At 55.0% G+C, this 9,803-nt stretch overlaps 2 long non-coding RNA genes and 1 other non-coding gene across 3 annotated transcripts; 2 read left to right on the forward strand and 1 right to left on the reverse strand.

Moving 5' to 3' along the window:
- Positions 1 to 450: 450 nt before the first annotated feature.
- Positions 451 to 3,692, forward strand: LOC141577231 (uncharacterized). Its single transcript, XR_012506139.1, has 3 exons — positions 451 to 640; positions 3,189 to 3,346; positions 3,485 to 3,692. It is a non-coding gene; the product is annotated as an uncharacterized LOC141577231 (long non-coding RNA).
- LOC141577259 (U6 spliceosomal RNA) lies at positions 2,041 to 2,149 on the forward strand. The gene has a single exon (XR_012506154.1). It is a non-coding gene; the product is annotated as a U6 spliceosomal RNA (small nuclear RNA).
- Positions 3,693 to 6,063: 2,371 nt separating the features above from the next.
- On the reverse strand, positions 6,064 to 9,123 carry LOC141577232 (uncharacterized). The gene is made up of 2 exons (XR_012506140.1): positions 8,132 to 9,123; positions 6,064 to 7,841 (listed from the first exon to the last, which is right to left on the reverse strand). It is a non-coding gene; the product is annotated as an uncharacterized LOC141577232 (long non-coding RNA).
- Positions 9,124 to 9,803: the final 680 nt, after the last annotated feature.

A 9,803-nucleotide genomic window follows, 5' to 3' on the forward strand; every position in this document is an offset into this window, starting at 1 on the left:
GACACTCATCCAGATTTAGGAGGAAGTTTCATCAGAGACCCTTGTTGATCATGAGCACCTTTTGTGCTCCCGCCTGTTGTGATTCCCTTTCATGCTCCAACCTGTTCGTCCACAGAAGCATGAAACCCCAACCCCAAGACGGGTTCACAGTTTGGAGGGCACTAGCCTGCTGTGAGTCCCCTTTGCCCAGCAAAGCAATCAAGCTGCCTCTTTTCTTCTAAACTCTAAGACCCTGTCTCTGGGTTATTTGGCTCGTCAGGGACGGGGTGGGGGAGGGCGATCTTTCGGCAACACCCGCAGAAGTTTCCCTGAGTGGCAGGAACCAGCGTGGCCCTCAGGCCTCAGCCCCGCAGGCAGGCAGGCAGGCAGAGTTGGAGCGACCGTTGGTCCCGCCCCCGCCCGCGCACCACCACCCCCCGCCCCCGCCGCTGCTTCCGCCGCCGCCCCCGCCGCCGCTTCTGCCGCCGCCGCCGCCGCCGCCGCCGCCGCCGCCGCCGCCGCCGCCTCCCAGGCCTTCTCCACCGATCGGTCCCAAATCGACTGACTGTCTCCTGGAAGCGGGGGCGGGGACGTCAGGAGGATCCATTCGGCAGGGCCTCGTTCAATCGCTTCATTCAAATGCAGAAAGCTCTGTGCTCAGGTCAGAGCCTTTGACTTGGCCTCCGGCTCCTCTCTGTTGAACGGCTTTTGTTCTTTGGTTTCAATTTCCCCACCCTTAGGCCACCCCGTCCCAACTGCACGGAGGGAGGCGGGAGGGAGGGGGAGAATCTCGCCTGGTCTCAGGCCAAAGGAGTCCCCTCCTTTTCCTAATCTGGGTAAACCCCACTACACCGTTTGAGAATCATGGAAGGGCATGGAAGCAGACCTCTGACTTGATAGATTCCTCTGGGATGGGAGACTTTAAAAAAACAAAATTCTTTTTCCCCTGCTTCCAGGGAGGCAGAAAGGAGGGCCAGAGTGTTCCTCTTGCCTCGGGCAGTTCTTTGTTTGTTTGTTTCTTTCTTTTGTTAAATCATTTTTTTTTTCCTTTTTTTCTTCCAGTTTTATTGAGACAGAGTTGACATACAGCAGTGTATACTTTTGGGGGGGGGCGGGGAGAGGAATTCGATTTTATGTATTTATTTTTGACCGGAGGTACTGGGGATTAAACCCAGGACCTTGTGCTTGCTTGCTAAGCACACACTCTACCACTGACCTATACCCTCCCCCTTGGCCAGTTGTGAAGTCCCTTTCATTCAGCATAGTCCATCGGGCACATTTTGGGGCAGCCTACTCTGGACCCCAACATTTCCCTATTCTGTAACTTCCCTGGAAGTTTTACACATTAAAAGCTGGGCTGTTGACTGTGCGTGTGCGTCCATGCGTGCGTGGGTGCGTGCGTGCGTCTGAGCGTGCATGCGTGCGTGTGGTGTGGGGGCAGGAGGGAGGGAATAGTTTCCTAGAGGGCCTGCGTTTCATGGACCCAGTTTCTTAGTTCTGAGAACAGGTCTGTTCAAGGAAACAGTTGTAGTATCTCGTCTCAGGAGGCGGTGGTGTCGATGGGCTTCTGAAGCTAGGCCTAGGGAGCAAGCAGTCAGGTATCGCCTAAGAGGCACTTGTGTGGAAAACCAAAGTACAGCACAAAGGTTAATCATTGGAGCAGATGAGAAACCAGATTCAGGGCCGGGAGTAGGGGGTCAGTCTGGTAGGAGATTTCCACACATCGGGGTCATCGAAACGGCTCGAGCAGTATGAAATGCCTCTGATGATGTCCTGGGGTGTTCGGCTCAACTCTCTGAGCGGCTCCTCCAAAAACAGGCCCTAGGATGGTTTCCACAGGAGCTGTTGTGGCCATTTCTCTGACGTTTACCTCCCGTTGCCCAGCTTCAGTCTGCAGGGCTTCAGGAGACGGAGCATTTTAGTACTCAATGATGCCAAGACAAAAGGGTGAGAGAAAATGGGAAACGTTCGTGGAGATGGTCCTAGGCAGATAGTGGAGGCAACTAGAAGACTTTCAGTCTCCGGGCCGGCTTTCAGGTTGAGACAAAAACCCTAAGGCAAGCGCTTGCTGCCACAGCACATCGACTAACACGGGAACCATCCAGAGAAGATCAGCACGGCCCCTGAACGTGGACGACACACACACATACGTGAAGCGTTCCGTAGCTTTAGTGATGTCAGTCACCCAGAGAAAGACAGATATCCTATGCCATCACTTCTAGATGGGATCTGAAAGTAAGTCAAGACACCCATCCATACATAAATAACTCCATTTTAAAAAGACTCCAAGGAACCTATTTACAAACCAGAAACAGACTGGACTCGCAGACATGGAAAAGAAACCGATGGTTAACACAGGGGACAGGGTAGGGTGGAGGAACGGGGGAGGGCAGAGGGATAAATCAGGAGTTTGGGATTAGCAGATATAAACCACCCTATACAAACTAGGTACACAAGTAGGTCCTACTGTCTAGCACAGGGAACTATGTTCAATAGCTTGTAATAACCTATCCTGAAAAAGTATACGTGTGTGTGTGTGTGTGTGTGTGTGTGTGTGTGTGTGAATAAGTGAATCACTATGCCGTACGTCATAAATGAACACAACATTGTAAGTCAACTATACTTCCATTGACAGAGAGTTCCTACAATAAACAGGCAGGCAGGCAGGCAGGCAGGCAGGCAGGCAGGCAGGCAGGCAGACAGACACAGACACAGACACAGACACACACACACACACACACACACACACACACACACACACACACACACACACACACACACACACACACACACGCCCCACAGACACAGGGGAACCCTAAGGAAAACGAGTAGCACTAGTATCTCTTATCCATGCATGTCTATCCCAGTTTAATGGAAACCTAAGTTTTTGCCTCCAAGTCAATGATGCTAATAACTCTGCTGCCAAGAATAGAAAAATCCTCACGGAGGATTTCTGAATCCCAGAAGGGTCAGGGAGGGAGAAAAAGAGAAAGGGTTCCATTCTGCTGACAGAGGTATGATAGTTACCATGTGGGTGTCCGCCTCTAAAAGGAAAGGAAGGGGAAAAAACAAAAGTTTATTTTCCCTTGTATCTGAAAAGAAAAAAATTTAAAACTCAATCCTCTTGGAGACAAGAAGTCGTACACACCTCATGTCACTGATTCTCCTCCTCCACCTCCTCCTCCTCCTTCCTCTACTTCTTCTTCTAGTCTATACCTCCCATGGATTCTGACGACCTTGCCTGATGATGGCGGGTGATGGGGGCAGAGATCGATCCTTCTGAGAAGTAAGTTGGCAAGCGCTTTAGTGAAGCCTCGTAGGATTTACCCAGTGAAGCGAGTGCCTTCGTCCCTGGAGGCTGCGGAAAGTATGTCCCCAAGTCACATACGCATGTGTTTGTCTTTTGTTGTCGTTGTTGTTGTTGGTGGTGGTGGTGGTGGTGGTGGTGGTGGTGTGTGTGTGTTTGTTTGTTTGTTTATTTGTTTGTTTGTTTGTTTGTTTGTAGCAGTGTCCTGGCCATGCTGAGGGCATCAGGCTTGCAGCGGGGGAAGGAAGGCTTCAACCCCTTTGGAAGTCATACCTACCATCCCAAGAACGTCTGGATGACCCCTACTATGTGGCAGTTGAATGGGGGCCAGTTACTGGGGTTCAGCGGGTCCAGAGAGAGGAGGTCTGAGGCCTCTGGGGACAAAAAGTTTGTACGTATGTATGTATGTATGTATGGCCAGTTGACTGTTTTTGCGGTCCTATAGGAATCTTCCTGCCCCTGTCTATTGAACAATGGGAGTCATCTTCCAAGTGCCCTGACACCAGACACCACGGTGGGTGAAGGAATGCGGGTGGGGTGGGGGTGGGTGGGGGAGGTCATCCAGGGAGCTGGGAGAAACCGAGCACGTCCGTGGGTCGGTGGGTCGGCCTGTCGGATGGTCGCCATGCTGGGTTTCCCCTAACCCAGGCCATTTGCCGAATGGACAGAACAGACTGGGGCCACGTGTGCCACCCACCCTCTTTCCGGAGGCTGTGGTCCACTGTGTTTGCATGAAAGTCAGTGAAGGAGGCATCTCCTCGGGACTCGGTTCCGTCCCTTTCACGAGAGCCTCCACTTTGGATGACAGCCAGCCAGCCAGCCAGCCAGCCCTCGATGCCAGGGCAGTAGACGACTGCCAGGAATATCCCATCCTTTCTGGAACCCTGAGTGTACCCACCTGTACAGACACAAGGCTGAAGAATACATGACGTTCCTTCCTAGTTGACAGCACTCCCCATGTCACTGAAACAGTGTCCAGTACGCTGACGTCATCTCCTCCCTCTCCCACACCCCCGCACGCGCACAAACACGCGCGCGCGCGCGCGCGCACACACACACACACACTCTGTCTGTCTGTCTGTCTGTCTGTCTGTCTGTCTGTCTGTCTGTCTGTCTTCTAAGGATGGAGAAGAGTTTGCTGAGCTATTTCGGGTGCCCTCTCATCCTAGTTCCTATCTCCAAGTTGGTTCAAAGTCCAAAAGGCGGTCAAGCACTTAATCAGATAGGTCCCTCGTAAAGAATGCCTCCCACATCACGACGACAGGCTTCTTAGGCCAGCCGAGAAGCTCCTTCAGTTCTGCGCCCATCTTGGCTCTAAGTTGATATCAGTCTGTTACGGAAATGACAGGCCAGCCAAGAAACAAGCACCACTCTGAGGGTTGGAGTACTCAGATTTATTACGCCGGCGGGCTCAGAGGGGCTTCTGCTCCGAAGCTCTGAGCACCTCCAAGACGTGCACATGAGGTTTCATAGGGTTAATTACAAATATGGGTCTATTCGCCAATAAGACTCAAACAACAAAAAGCAAAGGATCAGTACACTGGAGCTTATCAATTTGGAACAGATCACGTTACTGACACTTGTTGAGCTTGGATTTACGAGTTAGCTTGTTAGCCCAGTAAACTGACACTAAACTTCAGATTTACGAGTTAGCCCAGCAGAACTTAGATCAGTAAACGGACACTTATCACACTTAGATTTGTGACTTTAGCTTGTTAGCCCAGCTGGGCTTTTCCTTTACAAGTCCTCCAGGATCCAAGAAAGCCACGTTGGAAAACAAGTGGTGATTCTGATGGGACAGGAGATCAGTCATTTGGGGGCGAAGGGTGGGGTAGGGAGACATACCAGCCTGTCTGTCTGTTTTCACCCAGTGTGGGAGCCGTCCCAAAGAGATAACTCGAGAAGAGAGAAACAGGGAGTTGACAAAGAACACGTGCAGTGTCGTGCCCTCCCCCCCCCACCCCAGGAGAAGGCCAAGCCAGAAGTCCCTCCGGATGGCGGGCTCCGGACTCCAGCTTCCAGGGGAAGCGATTTTTTTTTTCCTCCCCATTTCAGGCCCGGAAGAAGAGGGAGAGGCAGAGTGTCCTTCTCGGGCATCCGCTGTTTCTGAAGCACGCTTGTTGCCAAAAGATCGGCCCCCATCCCCGACGAGCCCAAGAATCCAGAGACAAGGTCTTGGAGCTTAGAAGCAAAGAGGCCATTTTATCACTCTGCCGGGCAAAGGGGATTCACAGCAGGCTAGCGTCTTCAAAACTGTGTACCCACCTTGGGGATGGAGTGGGTGGGGTGGTTCTAGAGCCATAGCTCAAACAATCGGGCATCGATCACCATCCACAGAATCGTTTTCTCATCAGAAGACTCAGAATGGTGTCACGATGCCTCCAGGTGACCCATTCTATAGAGGCTGGTGGTTAGATCTCGTTATCTCATAAGCACTCAAGGTGTGGCCTTCTTGGTCACTCAGGCTATTTTGTCAGGTCATTAGTCCCGTGACCGACCTTCTCCTCGGAGAAAGACTCAGAGACCCAGCATGATGATGACTTTCAATGAGTGAAATACAGTAGAAACAGTAAGATCGAGAGCTTCCAGTTTCAACAACAGGCCTGGAACCGTGAGCAGCAACCAGTCAGTCAGGACAGTTGACCGTTTTCAGGGCGAGCATAAGAAACCGAATGACACCCCCCCCAGCAAATGAATGAGTGAATGAATGAATGAATGAATGACCTAATGATCCTCCCCTCCCCCCCCGCCAAAAAAAGAAGAAGCAATCCGTTAGCCTAATTCCGGCCATTTTATTCATCCTCCTTCACCCTGAAGCCCCAGTCACCCACGTGCCACAGTGGTCTGTTTTCTGGTTTCCTCCACCCCCCCACCCCCCACCAACCACCACCCCGCCAACATCCCCCCATGCCCAACCACCGCCCCAAGTGTGGGACTGGACGGGGGTGCAGGGGGCTGAGGGGGCGGCAATGGCGGCTTGAGGTGAGGGTGGGGAGTGTTCCGCCCAGATCGTATAGGAAGCTCAAACACAGCTGCAGTACGAGACAAGATGGTAGATTTCTGTGAGTCCTCCCTCCTCTTAAAATCCGTCCTAAGGAGGAGACAGACAGAAAGAGAAACATCACCCTCACTCCCAACGCCTCCTGCGCCCTCGATGTGCCCCAAAACAACAACAAGAAAAACAAAAACAAACACGACCACAAATAAGTCGCTATCCCTGGGGAAGAAGGATTCGATGGCATGGGGATATCATTCTAAAATTCATTCCCTCTTCATCACATTTCATGGAAACCGATTGCAATCTATGAGGCCCTGTGAAGGTAGGGGTTGGGGGGGTAGGGAGGAGGGAGGGAAGTGAAGGGGGGGGAGAGGGAGAGAGGGAGGGGGAGAGAGAGAGAGAGAGAGAGAGAGAGAGAGAGAGAAAGAGCAGAGGAGAGGAGGGATAAAAGGGGAGAGGACAGGAAAGGAGAGGAGGGAAAAGAGGGGAGGGGAGGGGAAATGAGAAGAGGCGAGGGGAGAGGAGAAGAGGGAGAGGAGAGGAGTGGAGGGGAGAAGAGAGGAGTGGAGGGGTGAGGGGGAAGGGGGGAGAACAGGGAAGAGGAGAGGAGGGGAGAGGAGAGGAAAGAGAGACAAGGGAGACAGACAGACACGCATGCGCGCGCGCGCACACACACACACAGAGAATAGCGAAATGGAGAGAGAGGCAGAGAGAGAGAGAGAGAGAGAGAGAGAGAGAGAGAGAGAGAGAGAGAGAGAGACAGACAGACAGACAGACAGACAGACAGACAGACAGACAGACACGGATCTAGGTCAGGGATACTACACATGGGTATTCTTCTGAGTGATTTTATGTGTTTTCTCAATCGCCACCTCTATGGAGATAAAAATCGCTCCCATAAGATGAAGGGAGTCCTTCTGCCACCGCCCACGGCCCCGCCCACCAGCACCGCTTGTGTTTGTCAGGGATTCCAAGCCAAAGCACGTGGAGGAGCGGGAGAGCTTCCTGGCAGCCCAAGGAGGAGGAAAGTCCGGCAGCATGAGAGAGGTGGTTGGCACGGGGAAGCTGGAGGCCGGCTGACGAGAAGATGGGTGAGGGGGCAGGGAGGAGGGTTTCCCAAGTTGGAGAGCCAAGACGAGGGAGGGGAGCTGTCGGTGGCTGCGTTCTGACCCCGACCCCAACCCTGACTGGAGCGGATCCCTGAAAGGAGGCGGTTCGGGCTCTCTGGCCGAGAACGCCCCTCTCTTCCTCTTTGTGCAGAAACACCTTCCGCAGACCGAGAAAGTCCATCCCGAGACCCTCGTCGGAAGAGTCCTTTCCAGACCCATCACGATCCTCCTGGGCCAAGGGGTCCAGGGGATGGGGCGGGGCCTCCATTCGATCCGTCTTCCGTCCGTCCGTCCATCCACAAGATCTTGAACATCCATGTAGGATTCTGGATGGTAGCAGTTTTCCAGGATCCTCCAAATCCTTGTAAGTCCTCTCCTGGCAGATTCGACCCCTAGGTCGTACCGCGCAGCACAGGGCACTAGATTCAGTCCCTCGGGACGAGGGTTCCTGAAAAAGACCAGGAAAAAGAAGAACAGAATCACTATGGTGTGCACCAGCCAGAAACCAGCACCACCTTGTCACTCTAACAGACTTGCAAAAGGCGGGGTAGGGAGAGAAAGTCATAGGATGGCTACCATCCCTCCCACCCCCACCCCACACGCCAAGCCCCAGACCATCGTCATCCCTGCTCCCCCTCCCCTCCCCTTTCCTCTCCCTTCCCCCTCCCCCTCCCCCTCCCCTCCATCGACGCCCGCCTCCCGCTTGTACCCCACTCCTCTGAACCCAGCACCACCCACCCCAGCCTGGACGGGCTCGGCTCAGATCGGCTCGGCTCGGCTCGGCCCGGCCCGTCCGTCCGGTCGACTTCTTCGCAGGGTCTAAAATAGCGCCCGGCCGACAGGCAGGTGGCACATGGCACATGGCAGGGGAGCGAGCGGGACGGTTCGGGATCTCTGGGTGGCAGGGACACGCGGCCGGACAACCAGGAGCACGGACGGCCTGGCGTGCGTTTCTCCGCTCGGGGGGGCCTCGACCAGAGACCGTGGTACGGGGAACGGGGACACACACACACCACACACACACCACACACACACACCACACACACCACACAGACACAGACACACAGACACACAGACACACAGACACACAGACACACACACCCACCCCTTCACCCCCACCCCCAAACCTCTGACAGCTTTCGTTTGTTTTCGGCCGACCGTCCCTCGATGAGGTACGAGTGCCTTGGCTGGGGCTGGGGGGGGGGGTGGAGTTCCTCCCTCCACAACGACCCCACACGGGCTCTGTTCTGGTCACCCGAGTCCTCTTCCAAGTCAGACCACAGGCCTCCATCACCCGGCGCGAGCACTCGGGGAAACAGTCACCATCCTCATCGCTCCGCTCCACCTCTACACGTGAAGAACTGTTCCCAGCCCACGCCACTCCACCCCACCCCACGCCCCGATGCCACCCACCGCAGTGGAGAGAAACGAGACGAATCCACAGACGTGCATCAATCCGATGAAGAAAACGACGGCCCTATTCCAAGGAAGCATAGATATCTAGGTAGGAGATTCATCGAGTACTATGGAGGCGGTGGGAAAGGGGGGGGTTGCGGTGGGGAGGGTCTAGAGATCAGGCAGTACAGCCCATGCTTAGCATGCAAAAAATAAAGGTCCAGGGTTCAATCCCCAGCACCTACTCTTCAAAAATAACCCGAGAAGAAGCAAGACGGCGGAGTAGAAGGACGCTCGTAGCTCACCCTCTCCCACAAATACACCAAAACTCACATCGACGGACCCACTCGGCCAATCAGACCACCTGCGGAACTCCGACAGAACACCGCCCTCTTCGAAAGACAAAGACGCCCAAAATCTGGTAGGAGAAAAGGAGAAAAGAAAGAGTCAAAAGCAAAACAGTGCGGGAGGGCCCGGCAGAGGAGGAATAGGGCTCGTTCGCCAGACCTCCCCGTCTCCAACGGAGAGGCCGACGGGACGGTGGGGGAGCCTCCGAGTCTCAGATCTGCCCGGAGCGCCCCTTGACCGACCGACCCAAGTGAAACGGGCACAGAGGGTCCCCGCGACACCCAGCCCGAGTCGCAGGCCGGCAGCCGGGGGCCGGGACAGGCCGCACGAGCCGGGCAGAGGACCGTGGCGGCGGCACCACGCGCCGTGGCCGGGAGGGGATACAGAGCAGAACAACCCGCCCCCCCAACCCGTCCATTACGGGGAAAGAAAGGCAAAGCAACACGGCCGGTGTGCCCTGGGGAGAGGGGCGCCGTAGCCTCCATCTCCTCAGACCCGCGGCGCCATCACCGGCCCTTCTCGCGAGAAGAGAGGCGGGGCGCAGCCACAGCCGCCATAGCCCCTGGCGCGCGGCGCGCAGCGCGCGGGCGGGGGCGGGAGCGGGGGCGGGGCCGAGACTCGAATCCGCACCCGGGGGCTCTGCAACCTCCTAGGCAGGACTGAGACT

This window comes from Camelus bactrianus, chromosome 3 (assembly GCF_048773025.1).
Source record: "Camelus bactrianus isolate YW-2024 breed Bactrian camel chromosome 3, ASM4877302v1, whole genome shotgun sequence".
Classification (NCBI taxonomy): Eukaryota; Metazoa; Chordata; class Mammalia; order Artiodactyla; family Camelidae; genus Camelus; species Camelus bactrianus.